We start from the raw sequence: 17,114 nt of genomic DNA on the forward strand, positions 1-17,114 counted from the left end.
TTTTGCATTCTTATTTTTCTCACACCAAGTCTTCAAAATCCAGTGTATTTTATACTTATTTTACACATTTCAGATCGGTTCAGCTGCATCTCATAGGCTTAATAGCCACATGCAGCTTGTAGCTATTGTATGAGACAGTGTAGATATCAAACATTTATTCATTTACTCATTCAACCAAGCAGGATCTTGTTCCAGGCCTGGAAATACACAGAATGGAATAAAGCCCAGTCTCTGTTCTCAAAGTGCACAGTCCAGCTAGGGATGCTAATATAGTAGCTTGTGTTGAAGACTGCAAGACCAAGTGCTTTGTGAAGTCAGGGAGGAAGCACTCCAATGGAGAGAGCTTCTGAGAGGAGATAGACATTGAAGTTGGGACTTGACAGATGTGTGACAGATCCCCAGGTGGAAGAAGTGGGGAAGGGCGCTCAGGCAGTGAGAACTGCTCCCGCAAAGTCCCGGAGAAGTGACGCCAAGAATCTCTGGGAAAATGCCAGCAGTTCTGCACAGGATATTAAATGGGAGGGTGCTGGTCAAGGAAAGACTGGTCTTCTGGACCAGTCTATGGCAAGTAGCACTGACCCTGTTTGGTCGTAGTGGGGAATGGTGAGGATTTTAAGCTGAGTGATGTGACCAGATCTGTGCTTTAGACAGAGCATTCTGGCAGTGAGGAAGGGGCAGAGACTGGGGGCAGGAAGACCCATTAGGAAGGGAGCGGACTCTAGGATGGATCCAGAGGGAAGAATTGTGGAGACTGAGAAGGGTCCGAGAGGAGGGAGGTCAAGGGTGGTCCAGAGTGTCCCGCGCAGTAGAAGAGTACAGGCAAACCTTACCATGCCAGAGGCTGGTGGGGATTTGCTGATCCTCCAGAGTCCACCAAACGGCAGAGGGAGACCCAGGTTCGATCCCTGGGTCGGGAAGATGCCCTGGAGCAGGAAATGGCAACCCACTCCAGTATTCTTCCCTGGAGAATTCCGTGGACAGAGAAGGCTGGCAGGCTACAATTCATGGCACCACAGAGTCTGACACAACTGAGCAACTAACACTTTCGCTTTCGCCTTGAGCACCACTGAAAGCCTAAGTTTATTAAGATGGAACTGGATTTAAGTCTTGGACCGTACGGCTCTGTGGCCTCGTTCAAAGTACTTAATTTTCCCAACCACAAGATGGGATTGAATATAAGACCAGCCTCATGGGGCTGTTGTGAGGATGGACTGGCTTACTGCAGTTAGGTCACTTTGCATGGATCTTGGCACTTACTGACACTCTATACAAATGGAAGTGTTAGTATCTGCTGTCCTTTCAATGCCCTGGGCCTCCATTCCTTCACTCACAAAAATGAAGTTGCCATTTCCCCCTTGCTATTAAAGGAATCAAGGAATAAATGAGATGATTGAATTGTATCTGACTTAAAACTAAAGGCAAATGTTCATCAAAAGATTAAATATAGGGTCACTTGCAATTATACCCCTAAGAATATACCCAAGAGAAATGAAAAATATGTCCACACGAAAACCCATACACTAATGTCCATAGCATTCATACTCATAGCATGAATGTTCACTGTAGGCAAAAGAATGGAAACAACCCATCAACTAATAGAGAGTTTCACTGATGGTCCAATGGCTAAGACTCTGTGCTCCCAGTGCAGGGGACCTGGGTTCAGTCCCTGGTCAGGGAACTAGATCCCACATGCCTCAGCTAAAGAGTTTACATGGTGCAGTTAAGATCCAGGGCAGCCAAATAAGTAAATAAAAATTTTTTTTAATATACAAAAAAAGAGCAATGAGGACAGGATCACTTAAACCAACAAACAGCAAAACAGCTTTCAGCCAGGAAAAAAAATTCAGACACGTAGAGAAGTGACAAGACGAGAATCGTGAATCCCGATATACCCACTGTGTAGATTTATTCATTCTTAACATGTTGCTACATCCGACCGTCCCAGGAAGTGGCAGGAGCTGTCATTAGCTGTCCTGCAGGATATCTGCCTGTCCCACCCTTTCCTGGGGAGCATTCACTTTCTGCAGACCACTCCCTCCTCCCTAACGCACCCAAACCTACCTTCTTCTCCACCTGCCACCGACCTCACACCTGAACTTCGAAGCCATCTGCCCTTTATTCTTAGTCCTGATTTTACCCTAACTGAGGCAGCTGGGATCCTAAAGGAACTCAGTCCTGAATTTCATCGGAAGGATAATTCTGAAGCTGATACTCCAATACTTTGGCCACCTCACGTGAAGAACTGGCTCATTTTAAAAGACCCTGATGCTGGGAAAGATTGAAGGCAGGAGAAGGGGACAACAGAGGATGAGATGGTTGGATGGCATCACCAACTCGATGGACATGAGTTTGAGTAAGCTCTGGGAGTTGGTGATGGATAGGGAAGCCTGGTGTGCTTCAATCCATGGGTTTGCAAAGAGTTGGACACAGCTGAGCGACTGAACTGGAGTGAACTGGGGCAGCTGGAGTGCCTTAGGGCCAGCACGCCTTTGGCCAACGGGTGCTTTCAGCCCCTGCTGTTAGGTCATCCTGCCTCTAGATGAACTCCTGTTGGCCTTCAACTGAGCGGCCCATGGGCTTCCAGATAACTTTCCTGTTGGCTTCCCAGGTTGTGCAGAAAATAGCCCGTAGTGGGGAAAATCAGTGCCTCCATCCTCTCTGAACTAGCGCCCTCTGCTGGCAAAACGATGACACACGTGGGGAAGTGGCTTCCTCTGTGGCCTGTCCTTCCTGACTTGGAGCCCGCATTGTAGAACAAGGGGGCCAGGGTAGTGTTTGGCCTTCTTTGTTTAGTTCTCTTAGGCCAGAGCTAAAATTGGGCCTGATTCTGACATTGAGACCCAAAGGAAAGGTGAACAAGCTTAAGTATCGAGCTTGATGCATTTTCACGAACCTCACTCAAGACACAGAGCGTGACCTCTTCTCCCCAGCAGGCTCCCTGTCCCCTTGTCCATTCACTGTCACCCCGCAGGAGGAAGCCACCAGCCAAGCTTCTATGAATAGATTCATCTTGCCTGTTTTTGTCAGATAAGGCGATGGCACCCCACTCCAGTACTCTTGCCTGGAAAATCCCATGGACGGAGGAGCCTGGTAGGCTGCAGTCCATGGGGTCGCTAAGAGTCAGACACGACTGAGCGACTTCACTTTCCCTTTTCACTTTCATGCGTTGGAGAAGGAAATGGCAACCCACTCCAGTGTTCTTGCCTGGAGAGTCTCAGGGATGGGGGAGCCTGGTGGGCTGCCGTCTATGGGGTCGCACAGAGTCGGACACGACTGAAGCGACTTAGCAGCAGCAGCAGCAACCTGTTTTTGTATCTTCTGTTACAGGTTGGAGGCAACTGGAGTGAATTGAGTACAGCTGTGTAATCTAACACTCCAGGTAAGGAGGGTTACCTGGAGGGTTCGGCTCGTTGGAACAGAGCCTGAGCCCTTGTGGGTGCTTCTCTCCTCCCACAGTCCTCCGCGTCCTCCTTACCACCCCGCCTCCACCCACCAGGCTGATGCGCACTGGCTTGAAAGCCTCAAATACAATCTTGTGATCATTCTCAGAGACACAACTAACAGCACTGAGGACTTCCTTTGCACCAGGTGCTTTGCACTAAGCTCTTTTGGCCACAACACAGGGCTTGTGGGATCTTAGTTGCCTGACTAGGGATCGAACCTGGGCCCCCTGCATTGGAAGATCAGAGTCTTTTTTTTTTTTTTTAAGATGTATTTATTTTTTTGGTAAATTTTTTGGCTGTGGTGGGTCTTCGTGCACAAAATTTCTCCAGTTTTGGTGAATGGGGGCTACTGTTCGTTGTGGGGCTCAGGCTTCTTTTGTCGTGGAGCACGGGCTCTAGGCATGCAGGCTGCAGCTTCCTGGCTCTGGAGTGCTGGCTGAGTAGTTGTGGCACACTGGTTTTGTTGCTCCACGGCATGTGGGTTCTTCCCAGACCAGGGATCGAACTGATGTCCCTTGCGTTGCAAGGCGGATTCTTAGCCACCAGACCACCAGGAAAGTCCCCAGGCTAAGCTCTTTATGCACATTCCTCCCTCCATCCTCTCAAGGATCCTGTGCAAGTTTACCTAAGTTGAGCAGAGAGGTGGTGTGCTCAGAGTTTCGGAGCCAGTGACTGGCAGAGCCAGCGCCTGTGGCTCTAGGCTGATCCCCCAGCACCCTTGCCGCCCTCCGCAGGTAACGAGAGCCAGCACGAAGGGGCGAGAAAGGAAGCCATTGGACGCTGGCCCTCACTTTGCACGGGACAGGAGGGGAACCCGCCACCCCTGTGGGACCCACACTGTTGGGTGATCGATTTGTTTGAATCGTTGCAGGTTCCCAGCCCTTTGACACAGATAAGAACAGGTGCAGCATGATGTGCTTCCACAAACCAAGCATGCCAGTGGGCCCACCTCCCAGCGACCTGATTTGCACTGCCTTCCAAGCACGAGGTCACCCTGGGGTCACCATGCTCCTGATTTGTAGCAGCAAAGATTAGCTTTCTTCCTTTCTGTAATTTTTATAGAATGGATTCTCGTGGTATGAGCTCTTGACTCTGGCTTCTTTGGCTCAGTCTTGCGCCTATGAGTCATCCATAGTGCTCTACACAGTTGTCAGCGTTCATTCTCACAGTCGTGTGATAGTCCTTTGTGTGAACAGACCGAAGTTTGTCTGTTTTGCTGCTCGTGGGCATCCAGGTTATTCCCAGGTGGGAATTTTTGGCTGTTCTCACTGTGCTGTCACAAGCTTTCCCGTGCATGGCGTGAGCATAATTCTGTCAGGTGCCCAGTGAGGGGGAGAGGCTGGGTCACAGGGTGCTCCTTTGTTCAGCTTTGTAGATCCCGACACAAGGTTTCCCAAAGTCCTTCTGCCAACATACACTCCCCCAGAGCATCAGGGTTCTGCTGGTCACATCCTCGAGAACACTTGGTATTGCCAGACCTTCGAACCTAACTGCTAAAGATTCTAAATGGACACATGAATGATTTCAATGTTGGCATCTATTTTGTTGCATTTCTGTCATTAATACGGCCCATGGGAGTTAACAGCTCTCTTTCGCATGTCGTCTGCTTTGCACCTGTCATCCAGTTTAGCAAGCACCCACTGCCTTCTCTGGTAGTGGGTGTGCGTGTGTGTTCAGTTGTATCCCACTCTTTGCCACCCCATGGGCTATACCCCATCAGGCTCCCCCGTCCATGGAACTTCCCAGACAAGAATATGGAGCAAATTGCCATTTCCCCCTCCAGGGGATCTTCCCGACCCAGGGATCGACTCATATCTCTTATGTCTCTTGAACTGGCAGGCAAACTCTTTACCACTAGCACTCTGGGCCTCAGTTTCTCTATCTGTCGAATAGCTAGCTGGCCATTTGTCGAAAACCATGCCAGGCATTTAATAAATACCATTTGACTCCTTTAGTAACCCTTCTTTTATATTGCCTTTCCACTGCCCACCCCCAACCCCATCCACTGGACAGATGAGGAAATCAAGGCTCAAACCCAGAGGGAAATTAAAGACTCACCCAAGTTCACCCGGACATCTGACTCCCTGCTTCATCCCCTGTGCTGATCCCAAGCTAGGACACAGACAACAGGCCCTGGTGCAAGGAAGTGACTGCTCATTTTTATGACGAGGGAAGCTCACAGGGCAGATCTAGAATTCAGTCCTCTGATTGCCAACCTTCTGATCCAGTGGCTCCTCTATCACACTGTGTCCCAGTCCCTCTCCTCAAGGGTTGGGTCTCTGGCAATGCAGAGAGATGGGAGAGGAAGAATAGAAGCCTAAAGAAGATGACAGCAAATTACTGATGCTTGATTAAAGGGGACAAGAGCTGGTTTTACTTGAAGGAAGAAATGGCAACCCACTCCAGTACTCTTGCCTGGAGGATCCCATGGACGGAGGAGCCTGGTAGACTACAGACTCAGTTCAGTTCAGTTCAGTCGCTCAGTCGTGTCCGACTCTTTGCGACCCCATGAATCGCAGCACACCAGGCCTCCCTGTCCATTACCAACTCCCGGAGTTCACCCAAACTCATGTTCATCTAGTCAGTGATGCCATCCAGCCATCTCATCCTCTGTCATCCTCTTCTCCTCCTGCCCCCAATCCCTCCCAGCATCAGAGTCTTTTCCAGTAAGTCAGCTCTTTGCATGAGGTGGCCAAATTACTGGAGTTTCAGATTCAGCATCATTCCTTCCAAAGAACACCCAGGACTGATCGCCTTTAGAATGGACTGGTTGGATCTCCTTGCAGTCCAAGGGACTCTCAAGAGTCTTCTCCAACACCACAGGTCAAAAGCGTCAATTCTTCGGTGCTCAGCTTTCTTCACAGTCCAACTCTCACATCCATAAATGACTATTGTAAAAACTATAGCCTTGACTAGATGGACCTTTGTTGGCGAAGTAATGTCTCTGCTTTTCAATATACTATCTAGGTTGGTCATAACTTTCCGTCCAAGGAGTAAGTGTCTTTTAATTTCATGGCTGCAGTCACCATCTGCAGTGATTTTGGAGCCCAAAAATATGAACTCTGACACTGTGTCCACTGTTTCCCCATCTATTTCCCATGAAGTGATGGGACCAGATGCCATGATCTTTGTTTTCTGAATGTTGAGCTTTAAGCCAACTTTTTCACTCTCCTCTTTCACTTTCATCAAGAGGCTTTTGAGTTCCTCTTCACTTTCTGCCATAGGGTGGTGTCATCTGCATATCTGAGGTTATTGATATTTCTCCCGGCAGTCTTGATTCCAGCTTGTGCTTCTTCCAGCCCAGCGTTTCTCATGATGTACTCTGCATAGAAGTTAAATAAACAGGGTGACAACATACAGCCTCGACGTACTCCTTTTCCTATTTGGAACCAGTCTGTTGTTCCATGTCCAGTTCTGTTGCTTCCTGACCTGTATATAGGTTTCTCAAGAGGCAGGTCAGGTGGTCTAGTATTCCCATCTCTTTAAGAATTTTTCACAGTTTATTGTGATCCACACAGTCAAAGGCTTTGGCATAGTCAATAAAGCAGAAATAGATGTTTTTCTGGAACTCTTGCTTTTTCCATGATCCAGCGGATGTTGGCAATTTGATCTCTGGTTCCTCTGCCTTTTCTAAAACCAGCTTGCACATCCAGAAGTTCACAGTTCACGTATTGCTGAAGCCTGGCTTGGAGAATTTTGAGCATTACTTTGCTAGCATGTGAGATGAGTGCAGTTGTGTGGTAGTTTGAGCATTCTTTAGCATTGCCTTTCTTTGGGATTGGAATGAAAACTGACCTTTTCCAGTCCTGTGGCCACTGCTGAGTTTTCCAAATTTGCTGGCATATTGAGTGCAGCACTTTCACAGCATCATCTTTCAGGATTTGAAAGAGCTCAACTGGAATTCCATCACCTCCACTAGCTTTGTTCGTAGTGATGCTTTCTAAGGCCCACTTGACTTCACATTCCAGGATATCTGGCTCTAGATGAGTGATCATACCATCGTGATTATCTTGGTCGTGAAGATCTTTTTTGTACAGTTCTTCCGTGTATTCTTGCCACCTCTTCTTAATATCTTCTACTTCTGTTAGGTCCATACCATTTCTGTCCTTTATCGAGCCCATCTTTGCACAAAATGTCCCCTTGGTATCTCTAATTTTCTTGAAGAGATCTCTCGTCTTTCCCATTCTGTTGTTTTCCTCTATTTGTTTGCATTGATCACTGAGGAAGACTTTCTTATCTCTCCTTGCTATTCTTTGGAACTCTGCATTCAGATGCTTATATCTTTCCTTTTCTCCTTTGCTTTTCGCTTCTCTTCTTTTCACAGCTATTTGTTAAGGCCTCTCCAGACAGCCATTTTGCTTTTTTGCATTTCTTTTCCATGGGGATGGTCTTGATCCCTGTCTCCTGTACAATGTCATGAACCTCAGACCATAGTTCATCAGGTACTCTTATCTATCAGATCTTGTCCCTTAAATCTATTTCTCACTTCCACTATATAATCATAAGTGTTTTGATTTAGGTCATACCTGAATGGTCTAGTGGTTTTCTCCACTTTTTTCAATTTCAGTCTGAATTTGGCAATAAGGTGTTCAAGTGTCTGTTTCTTTTCAGATACCAGTTCCTTTTCCAGTGTTTGGAGTCCGCCTGCCAATGCAGGGGACAAAGGTTTGATCCCTGGCCCAGCAAGATCCCACAGGCTGCAGAGCAGCTAAGCCATGCGCCACAGCTACTGAGCCCTTGCACCAGAACTAGAAAGTCTGTGCCGCTTGAAAGATCCCGCATGACACAACAAACAGCCTAAGTGCCCCAACTAAGACCCGCCGCAGCCAAATAAATAAATAAAATATATTGTAAAAGAAGGCATACAGATGGCTAACAACATGCACGTGAACAGATGCTCAGCATCCCTAATTGTTGTCGTTCAGTTGCCAAGTCCTGTCTGACTCTCTGTGACCCCGTGAACAGCAGCATGCCAGGCTTCCCTGTTCTTCACTATCTCCCTGAGTTTGCTCATTAGGGAAATAAAGTCAAAACCACAATGAGGTATTACCTCTCACGTATTAGAATGGCTGGGCTTCCCAGGTGGCTCTAGTGGTAAAGAACCCGCTTGCCAATGCAGGAGACACAGGAGATGCACTTTCGATCCCTAGGTTGGGAAGATGCCCTGGAGGGAGAGCATGGCAACCCACTCCAGTATTCCTGCCTGGAGAATCCCATGGACAGAGGAGCCTGGCAGGCTGCAGTCCATGGGGTCGCAAAGAGTCGGGGATGACTGAAGCGACTCAGCAGCAGCAGCAGCATTAGAATGGTTATAATCAGAAAAGCAGCAAATAGCACGTTGTGGTGTGGATGTAGAGCAATCGGAACCTTTGTGTATTGCTGCTGGGGATGTCGGTGTACCACAGTATGGCAGTCCCTCAAAAAACTAAGCGTGCAATTACTGTATGATTCAGCACCTCCATTTTTGGGTATGTACCCAAGAGAATTGAAAGCAGAAACTTAAACAGGCATTGCAAATACGCCTATGGTCACAGCAGCATTATTCACTATAACCAAAATATGGAAACAGCCCAAGTGTCTGTTGTCCATCAGGGGATGGGTGGATAAGCAATGTGTGGCTTACGTATACAGTGGAATATTATTCAGCCTTAAGAAGGAAGGAGGGTGTTGCCTGGTGGCTCCGCGGTAAAGAATCCACTGCCAATGCAGGAGATACAGGTTCGATCCCTGATCCAAGAAGACCCCAAATGCCACAGAGCAGCTCAGCCTGTGCACCACAACTACTGAGCCCGTGCTCTAGAGCCCTTGAGACACACCTTCTGGGCCCACATGCATCAGCTGCTGAAGGCTGCGGGACCTGGAGCGTGCGCTCCACAGCAAGAGAAGCCACCCCAATGAGACGCCCGCGTCCCACGGCGACAGAGAGCAGCCCCTGCTCGCTGCAGCTAGAGCAGAGCTTGTGAAGCACTGCAGACCCAGCACAGCCAGAAATTAACTGATTCGTTAATTTTTAAAAAATAAGGAAGGAAATTCTGACACATGCTACCGTCTGGATAAACCTTGAGGACTTCATTATGCTTAGTGAAATAAGCCAGCGACAAAAGAAGAAATACTGTATGAAGTACCTCGATCCTCAGACTGACAGATACAGAAAGTAAAAGGATAGTTGCCAGGGCCTGGAGAAGAAAGGATGAGGAGTCACTTGATTGTTTACTGGGGACAGAGTTACATTTGGGAGGACGAGAAAAGTTCTAGAAACGGATGATGGTAATGATGGTCACACGACAGTGTGAAGTTACTTAATGCCACTGAAAGTGAAAGTCATTCAGTCATGTCGGACTCTCTGCAACCCCCATGAACGATGTAGTCCATGGAATTCTCCAGGCAAGAATACTGGAGTGCGTAGCCGTTCCCTTCTCCAGGGGATCTTCCCAACCCAGGGATTGAACCCAAGTCTCCCACATTGCAGGGAGATTCTTTACCAGCTGAGTCACCAGGGAACTGTGTACTTAAAATGCTAAGTTTAATGTTATGTGTATTTTATCACAATTGAAAAAAAAAGGAAAAAATTAATGTGCTGTAATCAGAGAACAGAGAGAGCTGCTACGTGTGGAGGCCAAAGAGGTAAGGGTGGGGGAGAATTCCCTGGTGGTTTAGTGATTAGGACTAACCACGCTTCTACTGCAGGGGGCACAGGTTCAGTCCTTGGTGGGGAAACTAAGATCCTTCATGCCACGTGGTGTGGCAAAAAAGGAAAGAACCTTGAATCCAGCCTTGAACCCTGTGGACCAGTGGTCCCCAACCTTTTTAGCACCAGGGACCAGTTTCATGGAAGACAGTTTTTCCATGGACGGGTTAGTAGGTCAGGGATGGTTTCGGGCTGATTCAAGCACATTACATTTATTTTACACTTTATTTATGTCATTATTACTTCAGCTCCACCTCAGATCACCAGGCATGAGATCCTGGAGGTCAAGGGGACCATGTCAAGTCCTTTGGTCTTTGTCCGAAGCGCAGGACCGCAGGGCTGGCCACAGACAAGGAGGGAAGTGGATGGAACTGGGAGATATTTAGGAAGGAAAATCAGTAGGGCTTGATGAAGTGTGTGAGCTGGATGGCTGGCGGGGTGCAAGGAGGGGATTGCATCTGGAAGGCCTCTGGGCTCCTCCCTGACGTCCCAGGAAACCTCTGTCTGAGGTCCTGTTAAGAGAGCTGGACTGTGCCTTGTCCAAGACCCAATGTGCAAATGCACACTCATGGTTTACCTCCCCCAAGAAGATACGTGGACCCTGCAGCCCCTGGTCCCCACTGGACATGCTCTCCTGCATCAGGGGCATCGTGAGACCCAGCAAATGCAGGCTCAGATCGGCTGTGGCCTCCCCTGGACACCTAGCTGCCCCTCACCACCAGGTTTCACTTGTAGTTTCCTTATGTTCAGCCAGCCTCACAAATGAGCACTTCAGACCAGTTGGAGGTTCTTAGTTGCAGGCAATAGAAACTGACTCATGTTATGTAAGCAGAAAAAGGTTTGATTGGAAGTCATGGTCACTTATGAACCCATGTTCCTGGCTGGGAACCCAGCTCGAATGAGAACCAGGAAGCTGGGCCTGGCCAAGATGCCACCCTAGACAGCCTGGCGAGGAAGTTCAGCTTGCCATTACCTGGTGACCCAGCCACTGGACCTTCACCTACTGTGCAGTGTCCCTGAATAAAATCCCTTTCCCTGTCCATTGGCCCTTCATCCTGGTGAGATGAGGAGATGAGAAAGCTGAGGCTCAGGGAGGTGAGTGACCTCCCAACATGGTTAGGAGGGGTGGAGTCACTGCAATCCCACAGACCATTCCAGATCAGTGCTTAGCCCACAGCTTCCTATGGGTTAGGCCAGAGCCGATTTACATTGAAAGAGGTTTTTTTAAAACATTGGGATCGCGGACTTCCTTGGTGGTCCAGTGGGAAAGAGTCTGCCTGCCAACGCAGGGGACATGGGTTCAGTCCCTGGTCCAGGAAGATTCCACATGCTGAGGGGCAACTAAGCCCATGTACCGCAACTACTGAAGCCCACAGCACCTAGAGCCTGTGCTCCGCAGGCAGTGAGAAGCCAAGGCATAGCATCTACAGAAAGCCTGCGGGCAGCAAAAAATTTTAAAAAATAAGTAAATATTAAAATATTGGTCTCAAAATTCAGAACCAGAGACAGCAGTTCCCTTGTTGATTTCTCCCATCTAACTACAAAGTAGACCTCGGTGGGCAGAGGGCAGTGCTTTTTTTTTTTTCTTTTGCTGCACCCTGCAACTTGCAGGATCTCAATGCCTTTACCAGGGGCTGAACCTGGGCCATGGCAGTGAAAGCCCTGAATCCTAATCGCCAGGCCGCCAGGGAAGTCCCAGACCTTCAGCTTCTGAGCAGGGGGCAGCTCGCCTGCACCCGTCCTGAGATCCCCCACCGTCCCCCCACCCCTAATAAGCAGAATGTCCAGATACCCGGCAGCCAGAAAGTGCAGACGTTCACCACAAGCTCTAATCCTCCACCAGTGACCCAAGTCTTTCCTCCTTTGGGTTCTTTCCAGAGCAAGAGCGGAAAGGACCATTATAGATAAGACTAGTTACCATTCTTATCTGTTTATCCAGTGAGAAAAATGGTTTGTCTGGGCGAAGCAGAACGAAACTTTACAGAACTGATTTAATCATTGACCTCAATTTATTTGGGAGGAAAAAAAAAATGTTTCTGTTTGATTCCAATCATACCGATTGGCTTCTGGCTCTGACCAGCCACTCAGAGAATGTCTCAGTGACACGTCTGTACCAAAATTGTCTAAGTTAGGGTTCTGCCACCAAAACAGAGTGGTGCCAGCTCACAGCGGCTGTCTGCTGACCTAAGGGTAGTGTCCCTCTCGGGTAGGGTCCCTGGGGACAGCAGACCCTCCAGGAAGCTGAGAGCACCCTGTGAAGTGGCCTCTTCCCCACCAGCAGCCATGTCTTTGAGTCTTTCATTTTTAAAACATGTTTTATTTTCAGACCAAAAATGACACGGTTTGAAAAAAATTTTATTGACGTGTAGTTGATCTACAGTGTTGTGCTGACTTCTGCAGTGCAGCAAAGTGATTCGGTTATACGTGTGCACAGTGTTCTTCTTCGTACTCTTTTCCGTTCTGGTTTATCACAGGATATCGAGTATAGTCCCCTGTGCTCTACAGTAGGACTTGTTTATCCATCCTGTATATAGCAGTTTGCATCTGCTAATCCCAGACGCCCAGTCCTTCCCTCCCCCACCACCCTCTTTGACAACCACCAGTCTGTTCCCTACGTCTGTGAGACTGTTTCTGTTTTGTCAATAAGTTCAACTGTGTCATATTTTAGATTCCGCGTAGGAATGGTATCACATGGTATTTATCGTTAACTTACTTCACTCAGTGTGATAATCTCTAGGTCCGTCCATGTTGTTGCAAATGGCATTATTTCATTCTTTTGGGGCTGAGTAATATTCCATTGTATATATGTACCTCAGCCTGTTCATCCATCCATCTTTCAGTGGACATTTACGCTGTTTCCATGTCTTGACTATTGTGAATAGTGTTGCTATCAGCACAGGGGTGCATGTATCTTTTCAAATTATAGTTTTGTCCAGATATATTCCCAGGTGCAGGATTGCTGGATCATTTGGCAACTTTAATTTTCATTTTTTGAGGAACCTCCATACTGTTTGCCAAGTGGCTGTATCAGCTTACATTCCCACCAGCAGTGTATGAGAGTCCTATTTTCTCCACACCCTCTTTGGCATTTATTATTTGTAGACTTTTTGATGTTGGACGTTTTGTCCAGTGTGGTACCTCATTGTGGTTTTAATTTACAATTCTCTAAGAATAGCAAGAAGAGATAAGAAGGCCTTCCTCAGCAATCAGTGCAAAGAAATAGAGGAAAGCAACAGAATGGGAAAGACGAGAGATCTCTTCAAGAAAATTAGAGATACCAAGGGGACATTTTGTGCAAAGATGGGCTCGATAAAGGACAGAAATGCTATGGACCTAACAGAAGTAGAAGATATTAAGAAGAGATGGCAAGAATACACAGAAGAACTGTACAAAAAAGATCTTCACGACCAAGATAATCACAATGGTGTGATCATTCACCTATAGCCAGACATCCTGGAATGTGAAGTCAAGTGGGCCTTAGGAAGCATCACTACGAACAAAGCTAGTGGAGGTGATGGAATTCCAGTTGAGCTCTTTCAAATCCTGAAAGATGATGCTGTGAAGGTGCTACACTCAATATGCCAGCGCATTTGGAAAACTCAGCAGTGGCCACAGGACTGGGAAAGGTCAGTTTTCATTCCAATCCCAAAGAAAGGCAATGCCAAAGAATGATCAAACTACCTCACAATTGCACTCATCTCACATGCTAGCAAAGTAATGCTCAAAATTGTCCAAGCCAGGCTTCAGCAATACGTGAACTGTGAACTTCCAGATGTTCAAGCTGGTTTTAGAAAAGGCAGAGGAACCAGAGATCAAATTGCCAACATCTGCTGGATCATGGAAAAAGCAAGAGAGTTCCAGAAAAACATCTATTTCTGTTTTATTGACTATACCAAAGCCTTTGATAAACAATAAACTGTGAAAAATTCTTAAAGAGATGGGAATACCAGACCACCTGACCTGCCTCTTGAGAAACCTATATGCAGGTCAGGAAGCAACAGTTAGAACTAGACATGGAACAACAGACTGGTTCCAAATAGGAAAAGGAGTACGTCAAGGCTGTATATTGTCACCCTGTTTATTTAACTTCTATGCAGGGTACATCATGAGAAACGCTGGGCTGGAAGAAGCACAAGCTGGAATCAAGATTGCCGGGAGAAATATCAATAACCTCAGATATGCAGACGACACCACCCTATGGCAGAAAGTGAAGAGGAACTCAAAAGCCTCTTGATGAAAGTGAAAGAGGAGAGTGAAAAAGTTGGCTTAAAGCTCAACATTCAGAAAACAAAGATCATGGCATCTGGTCCCATCCCTTCATGGGAAATAGATGGGGAAACAGTGGAAACAGTGTCAGAGTTTATTTTTTGGGGCTCCCAAATTACAGCAGATGGTGACTGCAGCCATGAAATTAAAAGACACTTACTCCTTGGAAGGAAAGTTATGACCAACCTAGATAGCATATTCAAAAGCAGAGATACATTGCTTTGCCAACAAAGGGCCATCTAGTCAAGGCTATGGTTTTTCCGTGGTCATGTATGGATATGAGAGTTGGACTGTGAAGAAAGCTGAGCGCCGAAGAATTGATGCTTTTTGACCTGTGGTGTTGGAGAAGACTCTTGAGAGTCCCTTGGACTGCAAGGAGATCCAACCAGTCCATCCTAAAGGAGATCAGCCCTGGGATTTCTTTGGAAGGAATGATGCTGAAGCTGAAACTCCAGTACTTTGGCCACCTCATGTGAATAGTTGACTCATTGGAAAAGACTCTGATGCTGGGAGGGATTGGGGGCAGGAGGAGAAGGGCGCGACAGAGGATGAGATGGCTGGATGGCATCACGGACTCGATGGACGTGTCTGAGTGAACTCCGGGAGATGGTGATGGACAGGGAGGCCTGGCGTGCTGCGATTCATGGGGTCGCAAAGAGTCGGACACGACTGAGCGACTGAACTGAACTGAACTGAATAATTAGCAATGTTGAGCATCTTTTCATTGTTACTAGTGGACATTTATACATCTTCTTTGGAAAAATGTCTATTTAGGTTCTGCCCATTTTTCACTTGGGTTGGTCTTGTGTTCTTGAGTTGTGTGAGCTGTTTGTATATTTTGGAAATTAAGCCCTTGTCCGTTGCATCATTTGCAAATATTTTCTCCCAGTCCATAGGTTGTCTTTTCCTTTTGTTTATGGTTTCCTTTGCTGTGCAAAAGTTTGTAAGTTTGATTAGGTCACATTTGTATATTTTTGTTTTTATTTCTATTGCTTTGGGAGACTGACCTAAGAAAACATTGCTGTGATTTATGTCAGAGAATGTTTTGCCCGTGTTCTCTTCTAGGAATTTTATGGTGAGTGACACGATTTTTATTTTGTTTTCAGTATTCATTATTTATTTGGCTGCGCCAGGTCTTAGCTGCAGCATGCAGGATCTTGGATCTCCGTTGTGGCTTGTAGGATCCATAGTTGCAGTATGGGAGTTTTAGTTAGGGCAGGTGAACTATTAGGCAGGCTTGTATGAATAATTTCACAGGCTGGTAGGGAATTGAGGACCCTCAGGCTGAGGGTGGGCTGGAGTGCAGCTGGTCTGACTCAAGGGGGATCTATCAGGGTGAGGGGGGGTGCTTTCCTGCTGAGTGGGGATATGTCTGATGAGAGCAGGGGATACCAAGGGAGCCTGTAAGACCAAGGATGTCAAGGTAGGTAACACCTGAACTGTTAGTCTCCGGGGAGTTCCCTGGCAGTTCAGTGGTCAGGATTTGGTGCTTTCACTGCCATGGCCCGGGTTCAATCCCTGGTTGGAGGACTGAGATCCCATCAGCTGCACACATGGCCAAAATAAACAGAAATCTTGGTCTAACCTCACAGTGGGGACCCCCTGGGGCATCTCACAGGAGGGCTAAGGCAGAGGGACTTGTTCTGGGATTCAGCCCTTGTGGGGCAATGTGGGGAGTGTTGTGATGCAGTTGGGGTGGGCTGGTGCGGTTGGGAAGCAGGGAGTTCTGTGACTGGTGTTCTAACCAGTCTTATCGTGAAGGCTGGAGGAGCGAAGCCAGTCTAACGGTCTAACTGGTCGAGAAGCGGCCTCTCGGCTCAGCCAGCACAGGGGCCGTGTGGTTGTCACTGAGCCCAAGCTCTGTCTGCTCACCTCAAGACAGGCCAGTAAATCGGGAGCTGAGTTGTTGGAACAGGAATGATGACTTAAATTGGAAACCTAGCAGGCAGAGGGCCTTCCCAGGTGGCGCCAGTGCTATAGGACCTGCCTGCCAATGCAGGAGACATAAGAGACGCTGGTTTGATCCCTGGGTCGCAAAGATGCTGGAGGAGGGCATGGCAACCTGCTCCAGTGTTCTTGCCTTAGAGAATCCCATGGAGAGAGGAGCCTGATGGGCTACGGCCCATAGGGCTGCAAAGCGCTGGACACAACTGAGCGAGTGAACACGTGCAGCAGACTGAGGAGATGGCAGCCAGGTGTCTCAAAAACACCATCTTCCCTCAGTGGAAATCCGGCTCCTGTTATATACGGGAGGGGGTGGGGCCCGCTGTGGCACCAACCAGTGGCTGAGCAGGACCACTAATGGTTGCTGGTGGGCAGTTGCTCAATGTCAGGTAGCTTACCTGGGGGAGGGGCCCACTGCGGCACCAACCAGTGGCTGAGCAGGGCTGCTGGGGTGGCTCAAGCCTGGTGGGTATTACACCCTGGCAGAAAGGTGCTGCACCAGAAAGAGGCCAGGTCTGAAGAAGTACCAGCCAGATATCGTGGTGGCCACTCAGAGGCAGCTAAACCCACCATTACTGGGACCTCCATCTGAGGTGGCAGGCGCCATGGGCTCAGCCCGCTGCTGGCTTCAAGGGTCAGTCCTTGACTGATGAGCTGGAGTCCCCAGAGTGCAGCTCCTGCCTGCCTGCTTATGCAGTGGGTGGGTGGGGGTCCAGTGGGCTGGACGTGGCCGGCCCTGTGAGGAGAGGTTCAGTGGAGCCGCCCCTGGCTTA

The 17,114-nt window shown here is 48.0% G+C and overlaps 1 long non-coding RNA gene across 1 annotated transcript in view; it reads left to right on the top strand.

The window, feature by feature from the left end:
• The window catches only part of LOC108633883, a 15,796-nt gene extending 7,420 nt beyond the window's left edge, over positions 1 to 8,376 (top strand). Inside the window, exons 3-4 of the long non-coding RNA XR_001917244.1 lie at positions 3,328 to 3,379; positions 8,055 to 8,376. This is a non-coding gene — a long non-coding RNA (uncharacterized LOC108633883). The remainder of the gene's footprint in view (positions 1 to 3,327; positions 3,380 to 8,054) is intronic.

This window comes from Capra hircus, chromosome 25 (genome assembly GCF_001704415.2).
Source record: "Capra hircus breed San Clemente chromosome 25, ASM170441v1, whole genome shotgun sequence".
Taxonomy (NCBI): domain Eukaryota; kingdom Metazoa; phylum Chordata; class Mammalia; order Artiodactyla; family Bovidae; genus Capra; species Capra hircus.